At 33.7% G+C, this 17,819-nt stretch overlaps 1 long non-coding RNA gene across 1 annotated transcript in view; it reads right to left on the reverse strand.

The window, feature by feature from the left end:
• Nucleotides 1-10,219: 10,219 nt before the first annotated feature.
• The window catches only part of LOC307185885, a 115,194-nt gene continuing 107,594 nt past the window's right edge, over nucleotides 10,220-17,819 (reverse strand). The window contains exon 3 of the long non-coding RNA XR_013828198.1: nucleotides 10,220-10,758. This is a non-coding gene — a long non-coding RNA (uncharacterized lncRNA). The remainder of the gene's footprint in view (nucleotides 10,759-17,819) is intronic.

Raw genomic sequence — 17,819 nt, forward strand, 5'->3', positions numbered from 1 at the left:
CTTGAATATGTGTATACCTTTAGATTTCACAAATTATTCCAACAATTATCTATGAATGTGAGTGTAAATTATTATTCCAAATTTATACATTCTCAAGAAGGTTACATGATTTTACTGTATTTAAACAGCTAGAAAGTCCCAGAAACAGCATCTACATCCATGTCTTTTTCTTTGAAAAAAAAATCTATTTTACTTACTTAACCAGTATGAAATATAGATGGAGAAACATAGTTTTATTATGTAACAGTTGAAAATTTTTTGAGATTTTCATTATTTTCACATTATTTTATGATATTTAAAAGAAAGCAAAAAAATCACACAAAAGTAGAAGTGTTAGTAAATTTGCAATATATATCAAACCTTCTTACTAAGTATATACAGCCTATCCTTCTTAAAGACAGAAAAAAGCATAGAGAGTAGATAACATAATTTGGAATGGGAAGACTAAAAGCTCCCTGACTGGATAAATAACAGATCAGTGTACTCGTGTTCCTTAACATTGAAAGAGCAAGATTTTTTGTTGCTGTTTTTGTTTTGTTTTTTTTATAATTTTGAAAATCTACTAAAAAAACTGACTGACTCTAGAAATTCCTTTTCTTCCACAAAAGCGTGAATGCCGAAAGTGCAAGGAAGTGGAAAAGTAAATAAATTATCTAATGGCAAATGACAGTTGTCAAGAGGAACATACAGAATGGTAGAGTCAAACTCTCTGCAATTAATCCAGTTCTTTAATTTTATTGAAAACTAGTATATTATTTTCTGACATTATTATATAAAGCATTAAAATTAATGTTTTTAACGTTATTTAACATAGTTTTTTACAATATAATTCAAAGTGGAGTATTTTTTTCTTATGTTTGGCAATCAGGGCCGGATGGTCATTTCCTTAGGCTTTATATAACAGTATTGTTATTGGAGAGATAGTATTTAAATTGAAATAAATTAATTCTAAACTCAGTGCTCTCTTTGACCCAGAATGTAGTAGTTGTAAGTAAAAAATCTCTATTGAATTTTAAGGAAATATTTTTTTAAAATACTTATTAAGGTAAATACGGTAAACTAGATTCTGATGTAAAGTAATACCCTTCTCTTGTTAAGTGAAGGGAGACTTACAGAATCTTAACAACATACTGGCTAAATGTGAAGGACTGCTGTGCAAATCCAAAAATGCATACTGTCAATATGAAACCTCTTTCATGATATGGAGAATATAAAATGTTTTATTCCAAAATTATGAAACTTCAGTATAGCAGAAGGACTACAGGAAACAATGGATAATAATAATTTATCATTTAAAACTATGTACACTTATATTTGTGGCCATTACCAGCTAATGTTAGGTAAAAAAATGGGGCTCAACAATCACATGCCCCAAAAAGCTTAAAGAAAATACTATTTTCTTATGTGAGTTAAACCATGGGACACCTGCAGCTTCTGTTATTAAAAAAAAAAAAAAAGTATTATTACCAGAGCAACAAGAATTTAGAGAAACCTGATTAATGATCAATGTTTGCCTTAGACTGAAACAGAACATTTTTCTCCAAAGTTTTAATTTTATTACAATCTAGATGTGTTTTTAAATTAGAACATATATTTCATGTCTCTCTTCCTTTTCCTTTTCTTCTTTATTTATTTTCCCCATGAAGATACTACTAAAGCTTTGGTGCCTCTTATAATCCTAGTAGCTTAGAACTAAGGAAATAAAATATTGGCTTAGCCAAAGACAGACAGTGTCAGTAATATGGAAGCTCATTCAGCAACTGAAGCACATAAAAAGGACACTATGGCATTGTGCACTGAACACTCTCTAGAGGAGAAGACACCACAAGAAATAGAGTCAGATGTCCGATCCATCTAACACATTTATTTCTCAGTACAAATTGTAATTTGAATTCTAGTTCATATATCCCTGCCTCTTCTCAGTTTAGTCAAAGTGAATCAACTGGATTCTAGTTAAATCTCAGACCTAGACAAGATTGAGTTTCTACCCAGGCAAGCTGAAGTCTTGAGCCTGGACTGTGGTAAATTCCCCAATCAACCGACCTTTTTTACACATTCTGAACTTGATGAATTTCTTATATTCAAATCCCTATTTTTTCTAATCAAAAAAAGTGACGAAAATCAATTAATCAACAAATATTTACTGAGGGTTCGCATGCACAAGCCAGATATCGTTATGGGAGAATAAACTGAAATAAAAGTTACAGGAGCTAGCAAACAAACAGACTTGAAATTAAGTAGAAATATCAATATAAATATAAGGAGAACACTAAATCCTGGAGTTAACTTAGAAGCATAAGAAATGCCGTTAAACAGGCAAAAAAGATATTAAATCATATGATTTTTAAGCCATGGACATGGCTTACAAAGGCTTCAAGGAGTAAAAAAAAAAAAAAAAGGGAGGGATGGGGGAAACAGGCATTCTGGGTGAGATAACCAGTATGCACAAAGGGATAGAAATTTCAGTTTCAGAGTTACATTGGTACATACTAGAGAACAAAACAGAATTTCAAATATTCATATTTTTAAGCCCTTAATTGAATATAATAGGAATAGTGGACACAGTCAAATTAAGTTTCCAAAGGTGTTTTGTACTGAGGTGAGGACTAATTGAAGCCATGTGCATGGAATCTACAGTGGAATAATCCTGTATTCTTGGTAAATGTGTTTCATCTACTGTATTTAATTCTACTAAGTAAAATGTCCATGAAAAATGAACCACCATTTCACGCAGCTAGCCTGAAAATAAGAGGCAACATTTATCCCAGAATTGAAAATCAGAGTAAATGAACTCTAATCCATGTGTCCCCTGAGAAAAATACACTGTATAATTTTTAACATTATAGAGCTCCAATTTCTTGTAAACAAGAGAAGATATAAAAGAACTTTACAGAATCAGGTCTTGTACTGTCACCTATCTTTGTCTGCCTCTTAAGCAATGTTTATTCATAAACCATTTCCTGAGAATGAATATAACTGGGAGTATGAGTCTCACTTTGAAATGCACATAGCAAATGAGAACAACTTCCTGAACGGAATCATCCTCCTCCAGATTATAGACATGTAAATGCTTAATACATACCCAAAAAGTTTGTGTTAAAATTCTCAAAGGAAATAAACATTAGAAGTTATTGAAAATATGACTTGAGTTCATCATATGACAGGATCACAATAGGAGAAATTTTGCTATAAATGGCTATTAAGAGATTATTTCTAACCTAACAACATTTCAATAATATTTGTTCATCTTTATTAAGCTATAATTGACAAATAAAATTATGTTTAATGTGTACAAAGTGATGATTTGATATAAGTATAAATTGTAAAAGGATTTCCACCATTGAGTTAATTAATTAACACATTCATCACCTTATGTATTTAACTCTTTTTTTTTTTTGGTAAGAACACTTAAATTTTCATCTCTTAGCAAATTCAAATTGTGCAATACAGTAATATCAGCTACAGTCAACACATTATATACTAAATCTTGAGACTTTATTAATTTTAGAGCTAAAAGTTAGTAACGTTTTTTTAAACTCTCCCTATTTCCCATACCCCTCAACCCCTGGTAACCACCATTCTATTTGATGTTTATTTTCAGATTCCACATGTAACTGATACCATGCAGTGTTTGTTATTCTCTGTCTGGCTTATTTCACTTAGCATAATGCCCTCCAGCTTCATCCATGATTTTGCAAATTGTAGGGTTTCCTTCTTTTTCAAGGCTGAATAGCATTTCATTATATATGTCTGTGTGTACATATATACTTATATACATATATATAGTATCAGTGTACAGATCTTATACTTCCTTGGTAAAATTTATTCCTAAGCATTTTAGTCTTTTTGATGATATTTCAAATGGGACACTTTTCTTAATTTCTTTTTCCAAAAGTTCATTGGTAGTGTATAGAAATGCAACTGATTTTTGTATAGTAATAAAGGAGGGCAAAGGTAGAAGGCAAGAGGGAAGGTCGAGGTCCTCTATCATGTCTGTGTTACTATTTTTATGAAAAAATGTCCCAGCTATGATTTGATGAGCAAACAATAGTGTGGGTGCCACCTGCCTTTATCTTTAGTCTATTATTAATGTCAAGATTGTATTTTTCTCACATTACTTAAAATGTTGCTTATGTGACATTTGTGATGATCAGATACGCTCAATTGCTTTGATGTTTGTGATGGTCAGAATATGCTCAACTGTCATCCATATATGTCTTCCGCTTTTGGAAATATACAATGTTTGCCAGACCTGTTTATTGCTATACTTATAGTCCAAGTTTTATGTTTCATTAACTTAAGGGAAACAGCACTGCCCGGTAAAGACTGTCACTCAACCCCAGTTTCTTGCTTGAACTACCACTAACAACATGTTACTCTAGCCTTCAATAATGTTTTGACTGCAAGGTGAGCCTTTGCCATCATACCCGCATATTCATTTGTCTTTATGCCACTCATCCTATGTTAGCAAGCAATCTATTTTAATGTAAATTAGTGGCATTGCATTTTCAGTTGTTAAAATCAACCTTGGAGTTTCTGCCTATTAAAGTAATCAAAAGAGAGTTCTGATCATGATTCTTAAATGGATGTATAAGCAGTCAGGTGCCCATACATTGTGGTGTGCCTGGTATCATCCTGATTTATGGCTCAGCCTAATTATAATGAATACCTCTTTTTATTCTCAAAAAAATTCCCAGTTTGAATGATAAGTTCTATGTTTATACATACATAACTTGCAATAGGCAATGGAATTATCAAGTCATATGCAGTAGGACAGAGTCGAGAGGTAGAGGACACAATAAGGAAATTATGATGATAAATGGCAGATCTGTATCTGGCCACTAAATCAGAAGAGACTATTACACACCATCTCAATTTGGTCCATGGATTCTCAATATTAATTGTCATAATTAATTCAATTATGCAACAAGCATCCCACATCATTAAAATTGTTCTGATGGCTGTGCTGAAATGTTATATAGATCTGACCTAAGCTATATTCAAAGTCAACTTGTTAAGTAGAGAGCTTGTTATTTCCCATAGGTTTCTTTTAAGAAGCTAAAAAAATTCAGAATTATACACGAAATGGCCAGATAAAGAAAGTAGTTACAGCATAGAAATCCTGCTCTCTGGAACATACACAGAGACCAAACTTCACTAAGATATTACCCTCAGTATGAACCTGTGGCCAACATAGAAACAGCATGTCCACTTCCCTTGGCCTCCCTGTCTTCAAGGTCCATGGCCACATTCTATATCCACCACCACAGGCAGTGCAATCTGTATGGGTCCTGAAGAACTTCACACAGACACTACCACACAGTGCCTTGCCTCATGCCTGTTCCTTAAACATTTCACTTCCAGTCCACAACTTACCTAAGGCATTAAGTCATGCGAGGTCTGTGGGACCTGCTATGTAGTACCCACGTATGAAGAACAAGTACACCGAGGAAACGAACGTCAGCCATGGTAACTCTCCAAACGAGTACGTCTAACTTGGGGAAGGAGGACAGAATGGTTTACAGGGTTTTACCAGCAGAGGGTGAAGCAAGATTTGGGAGTAAAGGAAATGTGCTTGTGAATTAACAGCCAACTGGGGGACAATCTCAGTTTTATCAAGGTGGAGAGGAATAGTTAGGTGTTAAAGTCATGTTTAAGAGAGGGTGGGGAAAACGAGCTGTGGAGGCAAGGACATACGAGGGCCACAGAAGAAAATTCTCAGTTCCTCAGGGTCTAGTCCTTCGGTATCCCTCACAATATGCTATTCTAAAAATAAACAGTGAAACAGATGAATAGATCTAGGTTAGAAAGAAGAAGAGGTGGAGAGATGTGTGCAAAGGTATAGGAGCAGGAAGTTCTGGAAGCAGAGAGGATGAGTGATGTATGCTGAAGCTCAAAGAAGGAGAGTAGGGGTTGGCAGTATGGCTGGAGACAAGCAGCACGTGCAGAGAGAAACTGATTACTCAGATGCGCGTAGTAGTGCGTTCCCCCTGCAAAATGCTAGGAAAACTCTACTTGCTCACTAATGGTTATGAAGAAGGTTGTTTTTGGACAAGAGGTGAAATTGAAGAATTGAATCCTTCAAGTTGGTAAGAATATAAAGTGGTTATAGAAGATGAAGGAATTACAAATAAGAAGGTGAACAACTAAAAACAGGAGGATTCCACACTCTTCTTCCTCCTTCTTCCTTAATGCACTGAGAATGTTGCCACGCTTGAAGGGACTCATAAGATACAACATTGGTGGACTCCATGCTCTCATATATAAATCTGTACTAATTTTTTTTTTGTTGCCATAAGAAGTTAAATTTGTCAGCTTAAACAATATGCACTTATTACCTCACAGTTCTGTAGGCTGGAAGTCCAGCAGGCATCTCTAGGTATAACGCGTATGGTCCCATGGACCTAAAATCAAGATACTGACGAGCTTGGGCTCTTATCTGGAGGCTCTCTAGGAGAATCCATTTCCAAGCCTATTTAAGTTGTTGACAGAGTTCAATTCCATATGCGTGTAGGACCCAAGTGTCTCTTTCCTTGCTGCATGTTGGCCAGGAGTTGTCCTCAGCTTCTAGACGCCACCCTCAATTCTTGGCTCATGGCTCCCTTTCTCCATGTTCAAAGCTAACGTGGGTTCAAGTCCTTCTCATACTTCTAATCTCTCTGATCTCACCCCTGTCTCTTCTCTCCTGCTTAAGTTTTCTCTTGTATCTCTTCTGACTCCAACCGTAGATTTTTATCTGCTTTTATGGGCTTATCTGATTAGAATGAACCCACTCATATAACCAATGATAAATCCTTATTTTTAGGCCTGTAACATTAATTACATATGCAAAGTTCCTTTTGTCATGTATTATAACATATTCACAGGATCCAGGGATTAGAGGGTGAACATTTTTGGAGGGGCTATTATTTTTTCTATTACAGTCTGAATATTTAATGTCCTACAATGCTAAACCTTATTTATAAACGGAATTCATGTTCTTGCAAATGTAAGATTCAGGATAATAAGCAGAATTTGTTTTTGCAAAAACCCTACAGTGGGAAGGCTGATGCCAAAGAAAGTGTAATACTCCTAAAGTATGGCCTTTTATATCAGAAACTGAGCCAACCAGTTTCCTTTCTCCTCCTGCCTATTGGGCCCTGAAATCCTCTGACCTGGAAGGTGTTTCACCCTGCTTACTTTGCAATGACCGCCAAACTTCACTGGACTGCCATCAAGAGATTTCAGGAAGCTGTGTCAATCCATGCTTAGCTACATCCTTTACTCTGTTTCCTGGTCTGCCAGTAAACTAACTAGAAAGCCATTATAAGGGAGTTAGAGTCTACAGTCTGTTCAGTTTTAAAACCAAAACTGCCATTTTTGGTTTGACCTACTCTCATAAGCAAACAATTAAAATACGGATTCATTTCCATTTGGGCAACTGTGTTTAAATCCAATTTATCTGAATGTATTTAAATTGTTACCATTTCTAAAGTCTCCTAGATACAGATTTTTCTGCTGAGTTTATTGGTTAGAGCTGACTTATAAGTTCCAGAAAAACAAAGCTGCTAATGGAAACGTCAGCCAAGTTTTAACTCTAGACACCAAGCTATAAAGATTGGTCTGCACGACATTACACTCCTCTTCAAAAGGTTCTTTATTCTGGAGCAATTCTACCTCTCTAATAGATGTATGCATGATACATCTCAGTGCAGTACGTACTTCTACGAATGAATCATAGTAATGTTACCCTTCACTTCTCCCCAGCACTCAGATACTACTTTGGGTTATGATGACATTCTATGTGGGATTTGACAAACTGCAAATAATTTAATGAGGCAATAATCCCACTCTGGGAGAGTAGGACTCATGAGGAAAAAGAAATCTGTCTTGAAGTAATGTTATATACAATGTATAATATATTGCAAGCATTTCTAATATGTCATCTTAAATATGTATGACTTTATTTTAGTACTGTTATTCATATTCCAAAACTTATTCTCCAGTCTGCATTTCTCTTCTCCTTTGACAAAATTAAAATAACTGATCTGCCCTCTGAGAAAACAAGAAGATGTGCAACAAATGTAGACAACTCTGCCTTGGTGTATGGCTTTAAATTTCCTGAGGGTACTATTTCTTTCTGATATGAGGAAATGAAACTTTTGTACTTCATCCAATCTTTTGTTAACTTTCTGATTTTTCTCTCTCAATTGTTCTACACCTAGTGTGTTAATGGTTATGATGGGCATTATGGAACATCATCCTTGAGAATTTATGGTAAAAATATAAACCATACAGGGTGCACAGCTACTTTAGCAGGAGAATAAAAAGTTTTTCACCTAACCTGTCTAGTGTAAAGTCATCCTACTGAATTGCCTCTAATATAATTGGTATAAAGAAAGAAAAGGCAAAAGGAGTGCAGGAAGAGGTATTGTTAAAGAAGAGCAATAAAGGGAAATACATGACAATAGAAATATTCCTTTCATAATCTTTCCTTTCACAATTTCTTTGTTGCTCTATAGTTAAAAAAAAAAAAAGGAAAAAGAAAATGTCCATAGAAATCCAAATGAAAGTTATACATTTCTAGTTGCAAGATTATGGAACAAAATGTTTAGCTTTTTGAACTTTATATCAAGAGAATTTCTGAAATTAAGGGCCTGGTAACATTATTTGAAATCAAAAAAAAAAAAAAAAGTAGCCTAAATTGAAAGATTGGAAACAGAATAAAATTACCAAAGGAATTTTCATTTCATCAAAGAAGTTATCAAACTCTTTTAGCCATGAGTCTGAAACACCTTAGCAATTGCACTGCAAATAGCACTCTACAGATTGAAGTTCTCCATTCACTCACAAGAGAGGTTAACTAGAAGCAGTCAAATTTTCTTTCCCTGAATCTTTATACTTTTGTATTGGCTTCAGCTGAACTTATAACAGCCTTAGAGAACATCAGATATTACACTCTTCTACTACCCATTCTGAGTTTCAGTAACACAGAATAAAAATACATAAATTTATTTTAAAAGATTAATTTAAATCAAGAAAATAGGATTGCAAACCTGATTTTGCTGCTAAGTAACAGTCCACATTGAAATATTGTTTCTTGATTCTGTGTCTCAAATTAACTCTCTTAAATGTCATCTCCTCAAGAGAAGTGCTTTGTTCACACCCTAGCTAAGGTAACAACTATTGTTTTCTATCTCAATTCCTTCTTTGTTTTCTTTATAACTCTCACTATATACTCATAATTTTTTTATTAATTGTCTATTTGATGGTTTCTATTGGTCTCCTCCTCTGTACTTCAGTTCAAGGAATGTAAGAACCTGTCCTGTTAACCTTTGAATCTTTAGTTCTTAGACAATCCCTGACACAGAATAGGTACTGGATAATGATGTATGGAAGGAATTATTATATACATATAAATTATTATTAATAATTAATCACTGCATATAAATAATTTATTGTAGGTATATTAAAAGGCTGTTCGACATTATGTCTAAGTTCCCTTTCAGTTAAAAATTATATGCTTATATAACAGTAACTAAAAACTCTTAGGTATTAATCTAAATAGTAACTAATAAGTCAATTTTTATGTATTTTTTCTTAAAATCATCATGTATGTATGTATATATACATACATTATATATATATGTTTTATATATAAAATACTGACTCTCTTTGGTATGAAAGATGAATAAAATGAAATTTAATTAAATCTGTCTCACTATTGTCTTCAAGAAACTCATGAAGTTATAAAACAAAAAACACTCTTTTGTCTACTGATTATTTATTTTAATTATTTGGAAAGTATTTTAGAGGAAATAAGCTACTTGCTAAAAGCCAACCTCGCTTATTAAGTATAGCTAAATATGACAATCATACCTTTTTAAAAAAATTTTTTAATATAATATTTGGCTTGAAATAGTAATAGTATACTCATTTCATAAACCTAAAACTACCGAAAATACAATGAATAAATGAAAATACTCTGATTCTACCTATGGAGATAACCACTAATAGCATTTTGGGTATATTTCCTTGCAATCTTTTCTTATCTATAAAGTGAACTATATAAAGTTGCCAATATAAAATGATTTTCAACATATAAAAATGGTAGTTTTATGTTTCAACCAAATATTTTAAAATTATTTCTCTATATGAAGTTCTATAGCTTGCATTTTTTAATTAGTATAAAATGTCAATGTTATTAAAATTATTTGTAATCATTTTAAACATGGCTTATGATTGATCACATGATTACACTATGGCACATTTAACACGCCCTTTATCTTATGCATTTTTTTTGTTATATATAATATTGAAGAATCTTTCTTTGTATATAAGTCTTCACCTGAGTTGTTGATGCCTATTTTAGTTCATTTTGGAAGTGTGTTACTGCTTCAAATAAAAATGGATGAACATTTTTAAGGCTTTTGATATATATATACATTCCCAAAACGTTTTCCAAAAATACAACACTCTTCACGTCTTCAGTACAAATTTGAGGTTGCCTACTGCCTATATTTAAAATAATCTATATTAATTTGATATATTAATAGTAAAATATAGTATCTTATTTTAGTTTATTAGTGCAATTACATATTTTATACATTTACTAGCCATTCCTCTTAATGTCTACTTTTAACCATGCCCCGTGTAGCACCCCTCCTCCCAGAGCTCCAGATAATTGAACACAGCATTTCTAAAGTAAAAAGCATGATTACTCACACAGTATTCTCTTATCTGTACATGTCAGGTCCTCCAAATGAGTTTTGGTGTCACCTAAACAAATAAACAAGCAAAAACAATAAACTCTAGATGTACATACCTTTTTGAATTTTGCAGTTGAGGATAAGCAATTATGGACCTATGTCACCTCATGAATTTTCAAATCATACTTTGCATAAGATAGCTCCATGTTACTGATAAGCCTAAAAATGTTTAATACGGCTATATGTATTTCATTAAAGTGTTGTGATAATCTTCTCTTGAGAGAATTCATATAGGAATAGGTAATACTTATTAAAATTATTATATATATTATTAAATTATATATTTAAATTATATTATTAAAATTTTTAATTCAAATACTATCATGGAAAGACATACTCTTTTCTCGTCCCTGACTTTAATTTACATACATTTCTAGGACTGATAAAATAGAAATATTTAGTTAAGATCAATTTTTTGAGCAAAAGCTAAGAAATAGTTTTGCTGCCTCTACCCTTTACACCTTCTCTTTGTCGTTTGCCTTATCATTGGGCTAACTCCTTATTTTCCTTACCTTAGCATGAGTGTGAGGTGTTGCCTGACCCACTGACTAGGATAGGAAACCCCCTTCTTTCTTTCATTCATTCCACAATGATTTATCAAATGTTTTTGTTTTCTATGCCAGTCATTATTCAAGTTTTTGATTATACAGAAATAAACACAACAGGGAAATTTTCTCTTTTGTGAAACTTACATTTTAGCAAAAATGGAGAAATAAATACATAAATGTATAATCAAGTCAGTGATACATACTCTGAAGAAAAGGATAAGGAAATAGAGAAGGATGGAGGTGAATGCTGTTCTAAAGTCCTCATAGGAGGCCTCTCTGAGCAGATGAATTTGATGCTTGGAGAAATCAAGAAACAAGGTCAGTGTGTCTCATATAAGCAAAAAAGAGTGGTAGAAAATGATTCTTGAGAACCAACCTAAGGCCAGATCACATTAGGTATTATAACATATATCTGTATTCCTTTATTTCATTCTTCCACATTCATTCTTTCATGTGGAAGAATGAAATTAATTCTTTTAATTTAATTAAGAAGAATGAATTAATTCTTTTTAATCTCAACCCAAATAAATAAATAGGCAACCGTATGAATTAATATATAGTTCATATATACACCTATGGCAAGACATTGATTGCCCGGTAAACACTTGCTAAAAAATGAATATATTTCAGATAACAGCAAGAGACAGAAATGAAAAATATATCTTCTCTGCTATTAAAAAAATAAAAATAAGAGATGGCTTCAAAGGGAAAATACAAGCAGCATGCCTGAAAGGTAAGACACACACATTTGGATGGGGATCTTTGAGAGAGACAATGTTTACGGATTACTTCTAAATGCCAGATTGAACAATTCCTATAGATTCTCAAAATAGACAATAAAAAGAAGGACATACCAAACTGATAAAATAAAAGGTAGAAGAAAACAAAATAGGCTCTAATAAGGAATGAGGTTATTTATTCAAATCAAGTCAAGATTCGCCATTTAAACAAAACACCACAAATTGAGTGAGCTTTGAGTTTAACGTAATCAAGCGTTGAAAAATCTACCCTAAGTTTTAATTTTCAGCATATCTATAAAAAAATCAGAACTTAGGTTAAATGAACATAAATTAGGGATAATGAAGCTCTTTAATTTCAAGAGTAATTAATTAACAGGTTCTTAATGATTTTTATTTTAGAATTATCTTGGGAATGAGTGTTATCTGCTAAAAGAATAACATAATATCAAGGTACATAAGTCAGTAAATCAAATTTCCCTCATGAATGGAATATGCATCAATGTACTGTTGAGAATTGCAGGCAAGAGTGAATTTCTCTTCTAGGTCCTATTCTCCTGAGCAAATTATTCATATTTAGATTGTTTTTTGAACGGGATGTGTTACTTATTTTGAATTCAGCATCTGCTCCCAGCAGAATTTCCTTAACAAATATCACAGCTGTTAGGAAATCTGTCACATGGAAGCTTGATCTATGTGTTGTTTTATGAACTTCTAGTACATTGCTTCTTCTGCCTCCAGCTATTCCTGAAAATGAAACTACATATTTGGTGGACACTAAAGAAACGCTTTGTGATCTAGCTAGGATAGGTGACATAATCTCTTCAACTGGTCCTCAGATTCTACACTTAAAATATAAGAATTTGAGGACATGATTTAAACTACATTCCCAAACCTAAGATTCTATTGTTTCCTCAAATTCGAATGAGTTGACTCCATTAACGGTTATTTCAACTATTTTGGAAGTGTATTAAAGTAAATATGTTTCCATTTTTAATGTATCGATGCTGTCAATATTTTATTACATCTAAACACAGAAAGCAAATAAAGAAAATTATTTGTCCAAGTCATTTGCATGACATTTTAATATATGTAGTTGCACACACTTTCCAATTCACTTTACCATGTGTCCATACTTTGAAACCAAGAACTTCATCTTTACTTTCTCCATAACAAAAAAATTCTGATTAGTAGTCAAAGTTAAAATTCTTTTATTTTCAATAAATAAACTAAAGTCAGAGTTCTTCGATATTGTTTCTTTAATCATCAAATTCAAATATTCTTCTGTAATTACTTTTTTAAAAAAAAATCACACAAAACTTACCAAATTCAGAGCTCTAAAGACTTATTACCTCTCAAAGGTTGTCAGAAACAAAGACCAAAACCAATGGGGGAAAAAATATTCTATCACCAAGATAGAATATTCTATCACCAAGAAGGTGCCAGTAGAGAAAAGCTAACTACACATAATATTGTCACATTTCCAACCCCTCCCTTAAACAAGATGAGATAATATTTTAGGCAACACAATGTAAATGGGAAGTAGGACGAGTGGTGATCAACTTTAAAGTTTCTTTTGTTGTTGTTATTTTCTACTTTCTTCATAGTCAATAATCAGTTTAAATGAAGTTGTCTTTTTTGTTTTTTTCTACAAAAATGTCTAAGAAAGTATCTTTAAACTTCTCTGTTTTATCTCATCATCCATTAGCACTTAGGTATGGCATATAATTTGAAATTCCAACTCATATCTTCCTTATATTTCCTGAGATTTCAAGTTTTATCATCTCATTTTTATGATCTTCTATTAGTTACAACTTATACAAAATAGATGTTGTCAAAAAACAGTAAGGTCCATAGGTTACTCATCACAAAAAATTTGTCCCCTGAAAAATTAAGGCTAGTGGGTAATCGTGTAAACTCCATCATTTCCCAAGTGTTCTGATAGTGACTTATTCTGGAATTTGGAAATAATCCACACAGTAGTAAATTAAACATTTTATATTAAGGATACATCACTTCTTTAGTGGTTACCTAGACAGTACAATACTAAATCTCAATTTATCAGGTTTGAATATATTCTAGTTATCTATCACTGCATAAAAAACGGTCTCAAACTTAGTGGTTTAACACAGCAGTGATATTTCCCAAATTCTGTGGATTTACTGGTTGGTTCTGCTTGTCACACTGGGGCTAATGAATGCAGCTTCCCTCACCTGGTACATGGGCAATGGCAGAAGTTTCACAAGGTTCCCACTTACATGTCTGAAGACTTTGTGCTTGCTCTCTGCCAGGGTGCCTCAGTTTCCCTCAGTGCAGCCTCTCATTTCCCAGTAGGCTTGAGAGGGTTTCTTCACAGCAGGGTGATCTCAGAATCCCAGGAGGGTGAGAAAGGAAACTCAGGGCCTCATAAAGGCTGGATTTGCACTCACACAAGGTTATTTCCACAACATTCTGTTGGTCAAAGCAAGACCTACTGCCAAGTAGATTACTGTTACAGCATCTAGCCAACCCTGACCAGTATAGATATTTTGGCTTATAGTCCAGTACTACCACACAAAAACATATGCTGACAGAAATGACAGGTTAAAAGAAACTGATGCATTGGAGAGACTTGTTAGCCAAATATTTGAAAAAAACTATAGCCGATGATAATTTGAAAGGCAGAGCACATGTCTACCAGGTCAAGGGGGAATGTTTGGAAAGAATCAAAATAATTATAGTGTGTGTTGGTTATGACTAGCTGACTTTAGCGATGTATCATCAGAAAGAAACCCAGGAAGAGAGCTGGCTGGTTTGCAAACAAAAATGAAATAAAATAGAATTGAGAAAGTTGGAGCCCTGAAGGTTTTGAAAAGCTGACAGTTTCTATACCCAAAAGGCATGAAATAAGAGTTTAAAAAAGCCTTTGAGCAACAGGGTTTATTAAAACTAAGTGTTGCAGCAAAGATCAGATGGAGAGTGGCCTCTCCACCTAAGCTGGAAGATATCACAGTAGGCTTCATTAAGTTAAAAGAGATTTCTAGAGGTGAAAAAGCAAAGACATAAATCAGCCTTGAGGATTATGCGTAGAAGACACCTTGGGTATGGTTACTGGCACACAGAGCTAACTGGAAGTTAAAAAAGATTAGAACTGTACTACTTTTCAAAGGAAGTTATTTCTAAAGATACTATATGCTTAAAACAAAGTTTTTGTCTATTGTCTATTCATGCCTATTAAGGGTTGACTTGTGTCCTCCCAACATTCATATGTCCTAATCCCTAGTACCTCAAAACGTGGCCTTATTTAGAAATCAGGTCATTTAAGGTCATGGCAGAGGTAAGGAGTTAAGATGAGGTCATACTGGGTGCCTATTCCAATAACACTGGTGTCCTAGGGAAAATGTGGACACAGAGACACACATAACAGGGAGAAAGCCACGTCAAGATGAAGGTAGGTATCTACAGCCAACGAACACCAAAGACTACCAACAAACCAGAAAAAGCTAGAGAAAAGGCATGGAACAGATTCTCCCTTACCACTCTCAGAAGGAATCAACTCTGCCAACACCTTTATCTCATACCTCTGGCCTCCAGAACTATGAGACAATAAATTTCTGTTGTTTAAACCAACCGGTTTGTGTGGCATTTTATTACGGCAGCCCTAGCAAACTAATATGATGCCTTAAACATACATACACACACACAAAACAAAGCAAGCAAAAATCAACAACCTCTCAGTTCACCATAAATCCAAATATCATCAAGAATCTCCACTTGGTTCCATGTGTGGGGAACATACATGATTCCGACACAAAGAAATGACCAAATTGTTACGGACAAATAATTGTTATATGCCCCGTCCTTACTTTTATGAAAAGCAAATTTCTGTTACTGTTATCCTATCACTGCTTGATTTTATTTTATTTTTTTTCCAATAGTGAAGCAGATAACTTGTCTTTTTAGTTCACAGGCTGCCAAGGGACCATATTGGGACCTGATGCCCATCGTCCAGAAATCTTGGATTTTTTTGGCTGGATACACTATTAGTTGGGCCTTTGGATCTCCCTCGTGAGGAGGTGTTTTATGCGTGGAAATATGTGAAATCCATTTTGGTGAACAGAAGAGTGGATTTTTCAGACACTGCTTCTGTTCTCCAATATTCTTATTTCCTTATTCTTACGTGGCACTGATAGATTATAGTTTTCAGCTTTACTTACAAAAAGGTGCATAATAAAATGTTAACAGAAGTGATATGTGCCACTTTCAGATTGGCTTATGAAAACCTCCCTTGCATGGCTCTGCTTGTCTTTCTCCATGTATATATTGAGTGGAGAGGATTCTGAGGGCTAGTGTGAACAATCTCGCTGGTGTGCCTGGGAGTGTTCCAGTATCAGTACTGAAATTTTGTGACCCAGGAACATCCTTCAGTCCTGGGCAAACTGGGACATTCGATCACCCTGCAGAGGATACTGATTAAAGATCTCTCAAAAGCAAAAGAGGAAAGAAAGGCAGCTTTAATCATCTGTCAGGACCAGAGAATATATCAGTAGCTTAGACTGTATGAGTCAAGTAGGAACCGTCACCCTCTTTTGTCGTCTTCTTCCTATTCCCTGCCCCTTTCCAGAAAAGATCAAAAACTTGTTAAACAAGCTTAGGTAGGAAAAGGAAAACCACCAAAATGAAAAGAAAAGGAATCCAAGCAAGCCTTTCCCTCATCAGCAGTTCCAGGCAAAGTCATGCCTTATCTACCACTGAAGAGGAATATTTAGCACTTGAGAATGACGAGGAATTGGCCTAAATTTTCTCTAGAGAAGTACAAGCCCACGAAGCAGGTTTGAAGAGGCCAGGCAAAAACGTTAACTCACTTAATAATAACATTCCACAAGGTTTTCTTCCCCTAAGAAATTGTTTTGAAAAATACATAAATATAATTTTATAGAAACTACAGAGTCCTTGTTCTCTGGCCATATGATCAAATGATCAATTTTTAAATACCTGCTGTGACTCTCTGTAACAAGAAACAAGCAGAAATTAACAAATTTTCCCAGTTTCATCAAAAAAAAAGTCTATGGCAAACTATATGAAGACTCAATATATAAGTGAACAAAGCATTTTCTAAAATATCTCACTATTCCCTTTGGAAAAGATGAAAAAAATGTGAATTAACTGAATTATAATGTGGATATAATTCATAGCCAGTTTTATAACCATGCCTAAAGTGTTGAGCAATAAATACATAGCAACCTGGAGAGAAAACATTAGCAGAATAACATAGAACATTTTTGTGGATGTACTTTTGAATATTTCTGTATGTTACTTAGATGAAGATATACATGGCAGGACCATCAAATAGGGACAATACAGCAATTCTGAATAATATAGCTAGTATGTTAGATCTACATACCCTCCATCAGGCAGGGATAATCTCCAAAAATGTATAATTTATTTGGAAGAAAAGTAAAGTTATACATTTGGGTTTAAACATTTTAGTTCATGAGGACAACAAAATATTTTTAGTGAGCCATAATAAAAATAAAACTTATTTTGTGCTTACTATGTAGAAAGTTCTTGGTTAAACATTTTATATATAGTATCATATTCAGTCCTCACAACAACACTATCCAACAGATATTATGTTTACCTTCTTTTAATGCTAAGAAATTACGGCTTAGATAAGAAAAAAAAAAAGGACAAGCTCCAGATTACAATATTTGGGAAACAGTATTTTGGAGGTTTAGTGGCCTAGGAGTTCAATTCACCAGCTTTGCCTGTTTCTCCAATATAGCTTTAGGGTAAATAGTAAGTTG

This window comes from Stenella coeruleoalba, assembly GCF_951394435.1.
Source record: "Stenella coeruleoalba genome assembly, chromosome: 4".
Taxonomy (NCBI): domain Eukaryota; kingdom Metazoa; phylum Chordata; class Mammalia; order Artiodactyla; family Delphinidae; genus Stenella; species Stenella coeruleoalba.